Below are 13,606 nucleotides of genomic sequence, written 5' to 3'. Positions count from 1 at the left end.
GACTTGATTTGGTGGTCTTTGATGAATCTGAATCCTATGATTTAACTCAGGTTGGCTAGGCATTTTACCTTTTTCTCGCTCAGACAAAGCAGTTGCAATAGTGGAAATTTGTTTTTCCATATTATGCATAGAAGTCATGAAGGTACTGGAAAGTACTTCCATATTCTTCTCTAAGGAAGAGAGACGAGAAAACTCTGGATTGTTACCTCTGTTGAAACCTGGTGATGATTGATTTTGTACAATGTGAGGCATATAAGGCACAATAGGTGGATTGACAGGCCTAGTTAAATTGGCATTCTAGAAATTTGGGGCTTGAGGGAATTGGATATTTGGATTATAAGAAAATTGGGCATTTTGCTTTTGAGGGGCACCAAAGTGATTTTGTGTGGAATAATTGCTTAATCCATTTTGGTTTTGCCCTTGAGACCATGAAAAGTTAGGATGATTCTTCCACCCAGGATTGTACGTGTTACTGTACGGGTTTGGAAACATCGCACTGACATTCTCATGTTGGCCTCCAGAATAGCTAGGACATTCCTCAATTACATGTGTAGGAGACTGACACCATGCACACATAGCAATAGATTTGTCAATAAAATGTGCTTGACTTGGTGGTGCAGCTTTAACTACCAAAGTCTCTAACTTTTTCAAAATGTTATCCATTTGTACTTCCTTATGAACTTGGCTATCAACAAAATATCCCCTACTAGTCCTTTCAGACTCTTGGGTTGATTCCCATTCTCTAGTTCTATCTGCTAGGTCTAAAAGAAAATTCCAAGCTTCGGAATCATCAGTGAATGATGTAAATCCTGTGGGGCACATAGATTCCAAGAGTTGCTTTGTTTGGTAATCGATACCCTCATAAATTATTTGGCATAAATGCCATAATTCTATACCATGGTGAGGGCATTCTTGAAGAAGGCTTTGAAACCTCTCCATTACCTTAGCAAAGGACTCATTGGGTTTCTGACGAAATTGAAGAATATCATTTCTTATTTTGTTCGTCTTAGAGAAAGGAAAGAATTTCTTCAAGAATAGGGCAGTAAATTGTTCCCATGTGATAATGCTATCCCTAGGTAAGCTATAAAGCCACTTTTTGGCTTGGTCCTTTAATGCAAATGTAATGAACCGTAGTCTTACGGCATCATCAGTGAGTTGTTGTACCTTCATAAGGACACAAACCTCCTCAAACTCCCTAATAAACAAATATGCATCTTGATCAGGTAACCCATGAAATTGGGGTAATATAGACAGATAATGAGATTTGAGCTCAAAATTATTACCCCTCACTTCAGGTAAACGTATACAGGAAGGTTGTGCAGATCGAGTTGGATAAAATCTATCCCTAAGACTCTTAGGTGGAGGTGGTGGATGTAGACCTTCCATGGTCAAGTTAAACACTCGGACAATTCTATTTGTAGAATCACGTGTCCAGACACACATGCACTAACCACTTAATGCAATTAATGGCTCTTATGAAAGAATGAGATTTTTTTTAAAATAAAAAAATAAATAAAGTACTAAAGAATAAAAGAAAAGAAAATAACAAAAACGAAGGGAAAGTAATGAATTTCCCACCACAAAGATTGAAACAATGATTCCAAAGCTATAAGGTTGCCGTATAGCTGAGCGCTTATAAGTTTGACAGCAAGGGAATCCATATAGTCTTCGGAGCCACCTACAATCGAATCCTGGGGATTCTGCAGTAGAGTGGGGACTACTATACGTTTTTGTTTCTACTCAAGTTAAGAGTAATTTCTTTGAATTTTTTTTTAATTTTTTTTTAAATCACTTCGATTTACCTAAGAATGAGAAAAAACAAAGTGGTATAATACCTCCCCGGCAACGGCGCCAAAAACTTGTTTGTGAAATTTAAAAGTAACCGCAAACGCACGGTATCGTGTAGCTAATGGGTCAATCTCAGGGAGATATGCCACTTAGAATTGAACTTCTTAATAGTAATGCGAGAGTGGAATCATTCAATTTTTTTGTAACTAATTAACTAAACTAAACGATCCTAATCTATTCCTCTAATGCAATCGAATTAAAACGAAAAATAAATTAAACACAATCAATGCATAAATAAAAGACAGGAAAAAAATGCAAACAATAAAAATAAAAAGGAAAAAAAATAAATAAAACCAGTTAGTATGTTAAAGCAGTCAGCAAAATTTAGTTCATAGCTAAAATGCAGATGCAACACCACCCGTCACCAAAAGCAGAGGCACGACTGTAGGCTTGCTCCGGTTATGTGGTCCGAGATGATGAATGAATAGGCAGAAAGTAAATAACATAAAGTAAATAACAAAGTAATAAACAAAGCAACAAAAGGAAAAGGAAGCCTTAACCAAAGAGAGGCACGACTGTAGGCATCTCTGATCAAGGATCCAGGGGAAGGGAGAACAATAAATAATGCTAAAAGTAAATCCTAAATTAAAAATATGGAGGGGTAGATAGAAGCGGGAATGGTGGGAGGAGAGAGGATTAATAAAGAATGTTACATACTTGCGAATTGAACAAACGATTCGAATCTCAACCAACCCTAACAACCAGATCTAGATCTAGAATGATCTAAATCTGCAATTGCTAGACCTAGAGAAAAACGAATCTAAAAAAATTGAAACTTGAAGCTTGAAGCTTGAACTTGAATTGCATTACATAAAAAGATTAAACCTAAACATTGAATCTAGAAATTTAAATCTCACTAATGCAAGCAAAGAAAACTAGAGAAAAACCTTAATAAACTAAAGAGAGAAGAAAGAATGGTTCTACTAAGCTCTAGAACATGTTCTCCTCTGATGGAGTATGCTCTCCTTTTATAGAGTTTACATGAGATATGAAGCACGGCTGAATTTGAATAAAACTCAAGGATTCTATCTGACTCAACCAATTAGGGTTTTGACTTAGTCATCGCGCCGACTTAGAGAGATCAGATGCATAATTTCACCGTTGAATTTGAGGTTTAAGTAGTCGTGATGCTCTCCTCCAAAAATCAGCACGATCGGACATCAAATGACCGTTTGATGAAGGGTTTGATCAAAACTGGATAGAGGCATTCAAAAACGGGATTTTTCCTCTTTTTCTTTCTGAATATAATTATTTTTCCTCTTTTTCTTTCTTTAATTAAATCCAAGATAGGAGATAAGATATTGAGGTATGCAAGGACCCTTTTCCATTTGGACTCTCTCAATAATATCTCTGTAGATTTGATTTAAAATCGCACCGTAGATCAAATTTGCCTTCTTTATCTCTTCAATATTTCGGAGTTGGCCCATAATCACACATCTCTAGCCCATCATGCTCCAGATCAGGCCCATTTTCGCATTTGAGAATTTGATTGGACTTCTTGACGTGTAAAATAGCATGATTCAAGCCCAAAACTCCAAATATTTGCTTAAATCTTGAAAAATCATAAAATCTGCAAAAACAACATAAAACCCAAGGTAACTCCACTTTAAGTGTATAAAATGCATGCTTTATGCCCTAAGATTTCACACATAAATGTGCTCATCAGTTAGGGTGAGGTTTTAGGGCTTTAGTGGGGAGTTCAAGGGTATACATGGTGAAGTTGGGTGGGTGTCATTAGGTGCAGACTTTGGTTTACCATAGTTTGTTCCTTTGTAGAAGGGTAGTCTATTTCATTATTTTTTTTTTATAGAAGAAGGGTGGTCTATCTCAAGAACTTAAGTTTAATATAATCCCGTCCCCTGTGCTCCATAAATGGATTAGGAAGTGGTCTATTTCATTTGAAAGGTGTTAGGGTGTAATTAAACAAATAATATAAATTTACAAAGAAAGGAATTGAGACATCATTTTGTGTCTTGCCTTCTACTCAGGGGCGGAACCAGGATTCCATAGTGGGGGGGGGGGCGAATAATAAAAGTTCAAATTGGGAAGCACCAATACTTTTTTACCACACATATTGTGTGGGCCCTTATAAGACCCATTAGGGTCCCACCTATGAATTATTTTATTATATTAAGAAATACGCCTACATATATTTTGTGAGGCCCACTATATTTGACAAAAATAGGTAAATTATTAATAATGAACTCCGCCAGTGTTTTGTTGCCGGTCCCAAGCCCGGGTAAAGGAGGAGGGTTGGTGCGTCAAGTCGGCAACCGGCACCGGAAAAAATCTAGCTAAACCTTTTTTCATGGATTCGACCTTAATATATGATAAAATCTATGTTCGGTGCAAAGTGTTGGGCTGTTAAAAAAAATTATATAGATAAACTCAATGTAGCAGAAAGGAGGATGATAAGATGGATGAGTGGCAAAACTAGGATGGATAAGAAAAGAAACGATCATATTATAGTTGGTCTGGGAGTTGCTCCCATAAGTGATAAGCTTAGAGAAAGTCGTTTGAGGTGGCACGGCCACGGTCAACGGAGACCTATAAATGCTTCTATACGGAGAAGTGATATAATCCATATTGAAGGAGCTAGGAGAGCAAGGAGTAGACCTAAGATAACCTTAGTAGAAGTGGTGAGAAAGGATATGTATAGCTTAGGCCTTGTATCTAGCATGGCCTCGAACAAAACTGATTGGAGGGCAATAATCCATGTAGCCGACCCCATTTAGTTGGGACAAGGCTTGTTGTTGTTGTTGTTGTAGGTAAATTATTAATAATGATATATATTTTTTTTTCAACAAGATATAGGTAAATTAAAGCATCAGTTAAAAAAAAACACGTGACTTTAATCCTAAAAAAGTTGCAAACAAAAAACAAATTAGGTAAGAAATGCAAACCAATGGTAGTTAGTTACCATACAATTATAGACATTTTATTTACAATATAAAATCAAATAATAAAAATTGCAAAAGAAATACAAAAACAAAGAATATAAAATCAAATAAAGAATAACATAAAAAATAAGTAAAAGAGAAAAAATAAATAAATTGAAAAAGAGAAAGAGAACCTAATTGTGCAGAAGATTTTTCCCAAATTTTCCTTAATCTGCACTTATAGAATAAATAAAAAGAAAGAAACGGAAGAGAACAACAACAATATGGATTCGTAACATGTGATTTTGAACTTTTAACCTCAGTAATATAATATTATAAATCGATGTGATACGCTCAATGAAGTGATCAAATCCCAAAAAACTGAGCGAGTTCCGCTAAATTTTCTTGGTTTCACAATCTCGATTCGGGAATAATGTAAAGATGTTATAAATAATATTGATTATGGATATCCATCACCCCCGAATAGACAATACTTCCAATTGAAGATCTCAACCACCTTAGCATACAATCTTGGTGATTCACATTCCCATCTTAATTAAAGATTACAGTGATCTCAACACACAATGTTGGCAGTCAATATTTCCATTACATGCACCTTCTATCTTGGGCGGCAATCTATCTTTCCATATCAAGAATATCTTATTGTGTGCAAGAATCATATATTGTATTTCCATATCAGAGTAGATGCTCCTTCTACTATAAATATGTAATGCACTCAACTGAATGAATCACTTCTGATTGATCTTGTTCTAGTTTTCTTCTTTGTCTCTGATATATTCTCTTTATTTTATAACACGTTATCAGCACGATTTCACTCGAAAAATGAATCCGCTCGAAGTATTGCATTTTTGAGAAGAAAGACTACTACTATGTATCATTATGTTTTCTATTCCAAAGTGAAAAGAATGATCGACCTCCTCGCACATTTTTGTAAACAATGGAGTTTACCTTGTCCATCTTGAAATGTAAGTGCATCATGATAAAAAGGTATGTGTTTTATTGAATCTAAGAATCAATCAAATAATAAGATATTATATTGCTTTAATGATTGTGGTTTTATTTATTGTATATAGTGGTTGCTAGCTTTGCACCACAAATATTGTTAAATGCACCTGAAATTGCAAGATTTGAAACTATAAATGAATACAGTTCTACAGATGCACATGAAGTTGCAAGATTTGAAACTTTAAATAAGTCAGTTCTGCAGATGCACTTGAAGTTGCAAAATTTGAAACTGTAAATGAATACAGTTCTACAGATGCACATGAAGTTGCAAGATTTGAAACTGTAAATGAATACAGTTCTGCAGATGCACTTGAAGTTGCAAGATTTGAAACTGTAAATGAATACAGTTCTGCAGATGCACATGAAGTTGCAAGATTTGAAACTGTAAATAAATACAGTTCTGCTAGTTTTTGAAATTAATTCTCTTTTGAAATTATAAGGAGAAAATATTATTCATGAAAATATCCCAGCAAATTTTTAAGTTTCAGATTTGTTGTTACAATAGTAATATTGTAAAAGGAGTTTTAAGAAATACTCTGAATGATATCATTCCTATTTGTGGCTGAGTAAAATAATGGATTATTAATGAAAAGTCATGAAGCTCGTCTTATTGGTTCTGTTCCATTCCCTGAAGTGAATGCAACAATTCATGATATGCCTGAAAGAAGGCAAAATTAAAATTATGGTCATGACTGTGGAAGAGAATGAGACAAAAGAGGAAATAATTAGCATCATTATTATGGAAATAAATAAGAGAATAATAAGGATTCTCAATATAACAATTCAAGGAGTGAAGATAATATTTGTTATCGATGTGGTATGAAAGCCATTAGACATGTATCTGTCGTACTCCACAATATTTAATTAAGCTTTGTCCAGCCTTAATTAAATAAATAAAAATAATGTGGAGATAAATTGGATTTTCCAAAATCATGAAACTTGAGCAATTTTTGCCTATAAAAAAAATGATGATTTTAATGACTTTATAGATACTACACATCTAGATGTTGCAAACTCCTGTGAAGATAATAGTTGAAGATTTGGTTATGGTTATTTTATTTGATGACACGGAAGCCAGTGTTCATACAAGAATTGTTAGTACAACATTGATTGGAAGCTCCGGAATAGCTAATCTATTATTATCTGAGAGATAAAATTAGCTATGAATAATTCATTATTTTGTAGTAAGTCTTAAAGAAACTTATTAAGTTTCAAAGCTATTTGCCAAAATGATTATCAGATTGAGACTACAAATAATAGTATAAGTAAATATCTATACAAAGGTATTAGATCTTTCTCCCAATTTGTACTACACGAATATCGCATGGTTGAAACACATGCTTGGGTAAATCAAATGAACATTGATTCCAATAATTTTATTATTTGACATGACCGGTTGGACAATCTCGGATCAAGTATGATGCAAAAAACTATTGAAAATTCAATTGTCATCCATTGAAGAACCAGAAGATTCTTCAATTAAGTGAATTTTCTTGTATTGCTTGTTCTCAAGAAAAATTTATTATTGAATATTCACCAGCTAAAGTTGAGATTGAACATTCTACGTTTTTAAAACGTATAGAGGGTGAAATATATGGGCCCATTCACCCATCATGTGGACCATTCAGATAATATATGATTTTAATAGATGCATCTATAAAGTGGTCACATGTATGTCCATTATGAGAGTAGTTTTCAAGATATGGAGGAGAGAGAAACTCTGGAGAAAGAAGCTTTGGAGAAAGATGGTGCGCATAGGTCTTCGGATAGGGCTGCTAATGGCTTCTCTCAGAAGATGGACGGTGGGAGATCTTACGCTGGGGTGGTAGGGACTTCCATTATGCCTGAGATTGATTCCCTCCCATCCCCTATGCAGGCTGGATCTTATCGGCGTATTGTTATTCCTCAATCTGAGTATGAGTTGCAGCGTACTCAATTTCGTTTCTCCTTGATTGGGAGGGCAAACTTTCGTCAGACAACAATGGATGCTTTACGTGATATAGCTTCTAAATCATGGAAACTGAAACAAGGAGTTTCTTTTCATTCCTTGGGAAAGGGTTTCGTGATTTTTCAATTTAGATGTGAGGAAGATTTGTTAGAAGTTTGGAGAAGAGGTGTCTGGAATATTGGCAATCAACTGATTCGATTCCAACGTTGGCGTCCTGATTTTAACATTCATGCTCCTCAACCGTCTGCCAAACTGGTTTGGATTCGTTTCCCTGATCTTCCTCTTGAATAATGGCATGCCAAGGTATTACTTTCTATTGCTAAGACGGTAGGTCGTCCTATTTCTTTAGACCGTCGTACTCGTCTTAGTTCTGTGGGACATTATGCAAGAATTCTGGTGGAATTAGAATTGGAAGCTGAGCGTGTGTCTGAAGTTGAAATAGAACGCCTTGAACCTGGTTCTACACGTGTTTTCAGCTTCATTCAAAAGGTGATCTATGAGGATGGAATTCAAAGATGTTTTCGATGCAATCGAGAAGGTCATTTGGGCAAAAATTGCAATGTTAATATGCCTTCGGCTAAAGAGAAGTTTGTTCCTGATCACTTGGCGCATGAAGATGCGGTTCTGAATGAAGGTCCTAATTCTATTAGGATTGCAAAGACGCTAGAGTTTGAGGGTGAGAGTAATTCGTCCTCTCAAGTGGTTCATGCGGCTTTAGTGGAGGCAGGGCTAGTGGACTCTCCGTCGGCCAATGAGAATTTAGTTAATTCTTTTTTAAATGAAGGGGTTTCTGATAATGAGGTGTTGGTTTTGGGTAAGGACTCTTCTTCGAATCCTTGCCAAGAGAGCGACCCTTTTGAAATTCAAAAAATCCTTGATGCGGATAAGAGTTCTAAATCTCATGGAAACCTTCTTTTGGTTGATGGTTTTGATTTTCAAAATGGAGTGGTTATTGGTTCGGCCACAAATTTTGAATTTCAAAAATCCTTAGATGTAGATAAGTGTTCTAAGTTTATTAGTAACTCTCCTTTGGAGAGTTCACTAGTGGGACCTGAAGATAAGATTGACGATTGTGATTCAGCCAAGCATTTTGAATTTCAAAATGTCCATGTTTCGGGTAAGACTTCTATTCAAATTGAAAACCTTAAGTTGGGGGATTCATTGGTGGGACCCAATGATAAGAATGAAGGGTGTGATTCAGCCAAGCATTTTGAATTTCAAAATGATCATGTTGTGGGTAAGACTTCTATTCAAATTGAAAACCCTACTTTGGGGGATTCATTTGTGGGACCCATTGATAAGAATGAAGGGTGTGTTTCGACTAAGCATTTTGAATTTCAAACAGGTCATGCTCACAGCTAAAGAGTTCTATTCTACTTGAAAACCTTAATTTGGGGGATTCATTGGTGGGACCCAATGCTGTAAATGCACTAAGAGGTTCGACCAAAGAAGGAAGGTATTTTAGAGAGAAAGGGGCTGACGTGGCAACTAGGGAGAATGCGTTGGACTCTAGTGGGGCCCAAAAGAGTTCGGCCATATTTGAAAATGATGGAACGCTGCAATTGGAAGTTGTTCCTCCTCCTTCATCTTCTATCTCAATGAGGGATGAAGGCTCTCCTCGTCGGAAGCCTGGTCGTCCTAAGAAGGCTAATGCAGTGAAGAAAGTGGCTACAAGTAAAAAGGGTTTGTTGGCAGAGGAATTCAAGAAGGTAGATGCTGCTTTAGGGAAAGTCTCTACAGTAAATAAGAGCCTCTCATTGGGAGAGGAAAGTGCTGCTTTGTAACTGTTGATATGAAGCTTTTCTTCTGGAATATTCGCGGCATTGGTAATGCGTCTGGTAGGAGGGCCCTTAAAATGCTGTTAATGACTCATCAACCAGACATTTTTTGTGTCGCTGAACCTAAAGTGGATGTTAGTAAGTGCCCAATTCTCTTTATTAATAGATTGGGATATTCTTCTAATTTTGTGTATAATTTTCGGCAGGAGAAAGTTCCGAATCTTTGGGTCTTTTGGAAGAGAGAGTTGCAGCGGCCCTCTGTTCTCTCTTCATCTGACCAACAACTCTCTCTTCAATTCAAGTGGCAAGGTGTCCAATTTGGTCTATCAGTGGTTCATGCTTGTTGTGATAGATCTGATCGCAGCCGGCTTTGGGAGGATCTTATTGCTCTCCCTTTACCCAACTTACCATTTTTTGTTATGGGGGACTATAATGCAGTGTTACGAGTGTCTGAAAGGAGGGGTTCAAGCAGATTCCAATTGGGTGCAGCAGCTGATTTTCAGGCTACCATTGATGCTTGTGAGCTTTTTGAAGTTCCATCTTCGGGTAGGAAATTTACATGGTCAAACCAACGCAAAGTTGGTAATGTTCGTTTGGTCCTTGATAGAAGTTTCTTCAATGCCAGATGGTTAGAGTTGTTTGGTGATTCTAAACAGATCACTTTTCCGACACACTCGTCTGATCACTCTCCGATTTGTGTCTTTGTTGACAAAGGTGTCAAACCGAGAAACTCTCCTTTCGGGTTCAATAATTTTTGGATGACTGACGATTCTTTTTTGGAGGTGGTTCGTTTGGCTTGGGTGGAACCGATTGTTGGTGATCCCATTTTTGTACTAGCACAGAGATTGAAGAATGTTAAGCAGCGTCTTAAAGCTTGGGCAAAAATGACATTTCCTAATCTTTTTATTGAAGTACATCAAGCGGAGAAAGATCTAGCATCCTTTCAAACTAATATTGATCAACTTGATATGACAAATGAATATTTTGATCAAGAGGCTTCCTTGAAGTCAAAACTTGTACAAGCAATGGATCGTTTGGACTCTCTTCTTCAACAGAAAGCAAAGGTCAGGTGGTTGAGAGAGGGAGATAGGAATTCAAAATTTTTCCATCTCTCTACTAAACTTAGAAGGAATAAAAACTCTGTTAAATCTTTGCGAAGAATAGATGACACTTGGACATCAAGTTCGGTTGAACTACAGGATTATGTGGTGACTTACTTTGAAAACTATCATAAAGTGGGTTCCTACTTGGGACACCCAGAGTTGTTGTCTGTGATTCCAAAAGTGCTGATGGATGATGATTGTTTATCACTTGAAGGTTTGCCCTCTAATGAGGAGATCAAAGGAGTGGTATGAGACCTAGATCCTGACAGTTCTCCAGGACCAGATGGCTTTCCGGGAAGTTTTTTCCGCAAATGCTGGGATATTGTTTCAGCCGATTTTGGGGCTGCTGTTCGATCCTTCTTTCGAAAAGGAAAACTTCCGAAAGGGGTAAATAATTGTTTCCTCACTTTAGTTCCCAAGGCGGAGAATGCAGCTACACTGGACAAATTTCGGCTTCTATGTATGGGGAATTTTTTTTGCAAAACATTGTCAAAGATAATGGCTTCTCGGATGAGTCCTCTTTTGCCTAAGCTTATTTCTGAGGAGCAAGGAGCTTTCCAGAAAGGTAAGATGATTTCTGAAAATATTGCTGTCGCTTCTGAACTTACAAATATTTTACATTCTTCTGTTAGAGGGGGAGGGATGGGAATTAAGATTGATATTATGAAGGCTTATGATACCCTATCATGGGAGTTTTTATTCTTGGTCTTGAAGGCTTTCGGATTTTCAAATAGATGGGTTGGCTGGATTCATGAGATGCTTCAATCTACTAGAATCTCAGTTTTATTGAATGGGGGATCAGTTGGATTCTTTGGAGTTGAGAAAGGGCTTCGGCAAGGGGACCCTTTATCTCCTCTTCTTTTTCTTCTTGCGAGAAGAGGTACTATGCGGGGGCATTCATTCTTTGATAGTCTGCTTGGTAGATTGAGAGCTTTGCCGGGTCCCGGGGGAGTAGAAGTTCCTTCCGTTCGATGTATGCTGATGATATTTTTATTTTTTTCAAATGCTTCTTTATGTTATGTTAAAGCTTTGAAAAATTTCTTATCGAAGTATCAAGAATTTTCGGGTCAACATATTAGTTTGGAGAAGAGTAAGCTTTTTCTTGGACGTGTGCCTCCTAGTCGAAAACAAAAAATTGTGGACATATTAAATATCCCAATTGCTCTCTTTCCTACTCGATATCTGGGGATAGATATTTTTAAAGGAAGAGTTACTCGTGTCGATTGATTTGTCGCTTTTAGACAAGATTAAGAATCGGCTACAAGGGTGGTGTGGAAAGTCGTTATCTTTGGCGGGTAGAGTGGAGTTGGTACGTTCGGTTATTTCTAGCATGCCAATTCATAATTTTTCGATGTCTTGGTGGCCTAGCTCTATTATTTCTCAAGCAGAGGCTTGGATGCGTAACTTCATTTGGACAGGGAGTATAGAGGCTGTGAAGAAGGTTACAGTGTCTTGGGGAAAAATATGTACTCCAAAATGTGAGGGTGGTTTGGGTATTAGAAGATTAAGAGATGTCAATTTTGCTTCCTTATGCAAGTTGGCTTGGACAATTAAACATAAACACTCTGTTTTTGCTCATTTTTTAAAGGGGAAGATGGTGGACAAAAGGGGAAATTTAAAGATTTATGGGCAGCAGTTCTCTTTGATGTTGGGATTGAGAAAGGTTTGGGGTTTTGTTCAAGCTAATGAACGGTGGTCAGTTGGAAATGGTCAGAATATAAATTTCTGGTTTGACAGATGGTTGGGGAATTTTACCATTGCAGACTATGTTGGTATTCCTCTAGATTTAGAGGGTCATTTGAAATTGACTGTTGCAGATTGTTTACAGCAAGGGGAGTGGATATTTCCGTCAGTGGACAATGCCAAATTTCAAGAGGTAATCTCTCTTATTATGTTATATCATGTACCTTGTGCTGGTTTTGTTGATGTTTGTCATTGGCAAGGTTCAGTGGGGGGAGAGTTTAGTTTTCGATCGGCATGGGATCTCTATCGTAGAAAAGGAGAACAACTGGGGCCAAAAGTATTTGGAAGACTTCTTTGCAACCTAGACAACAAGTTTTCTGTTGGAGACTTTTTCATGATAGGCTACCTGTTGATGCCTTGTTGACTCGGAAAGGGATTATGCTGGCCTCTCGTTGTAATCTATGTGGTAAAGCTTCAGAGGACATAGGACATCTCTTTCTTCACTGCTCATTTTCACGTGGATGTGGAGAAGCTTTTGCAGCAAAGTTTGGTTATAGTTGGACAGTAAAAGGTTCGATTGTAGAGTCGTTCAAGGCTTGGAAACACCAGGCTTCACAGTCTCCTTTCTGATCGCTTGGATTAATGGATGTTGTTTGCTTTTATACTTTCTTTGGATGGTCCGCAATCAAATCCGGTTTGAAAATTTAAATTTCAGGACTGATGAGGTGATGAGTTAAATTTTTTCAGACTTAGTACAGTTTGGCTTTAAAATGGATGGAAGAAAAGTAACTCCTACCATTTTTTCGGATGCAAGAAGACTGGGCCTTCACTTCTCTGTTTTTAGTGCTGCTCCTCCACAAGAAATTTTTTGGTGTCCTCCTCGCTTGTAGGTTGGGTTAAACTAAATATTGATGGGTCTTCTTTAGGCAATCCAGGAAGGTCTGGCGGTGGAGGAGTCTTTCGAAATGAAGTTGCTGCGGTGGTTTTCAATTTCAGTATTTTTTTAAATGTTAAAACCAACTTTGAGGCTGAATTGGAAACTTTCATTCACGGATTACGTTGGGCAAGGCATTTACAAATTAATAAGCTTTGGGTAGAAAGTGATTCAAAAGTTGTGGTGACTTTAATACAGCAGAAGAAAATACCTTAGTATATCTTTCATATGTGGAGAGAGTTACAAGAATATTTGTTGACTATAGATTGGAAGATTTCACATTGCTATCGTGAAACTAATACAGTGGCAGATTTTTTGGCAAATTCGGCAGCTAGAACAGGAATTTCTGATATTAACATTCCTTGGTCAGCTTCAATCCTTAATGAACTTGATATGGATGCCTCTAG

The sequence above is a fragment of the Hakea prostrata genome, chromosome 4 (genome assembly GCF_041222555.1).
Source record: "Hakea prostrata isolate BN-2017 chromosome 4, UWA_Hpros_2, whole genome shotgun sequence".
NCBI lineage: Eukaryota > Viridiplantae > Streptophyta > Magnoliopsida > Proteales > Proteaceae > Hakea > Hakea prostrata.
This window is presented reverse-complemented; position numbering follows the sequence as displayed.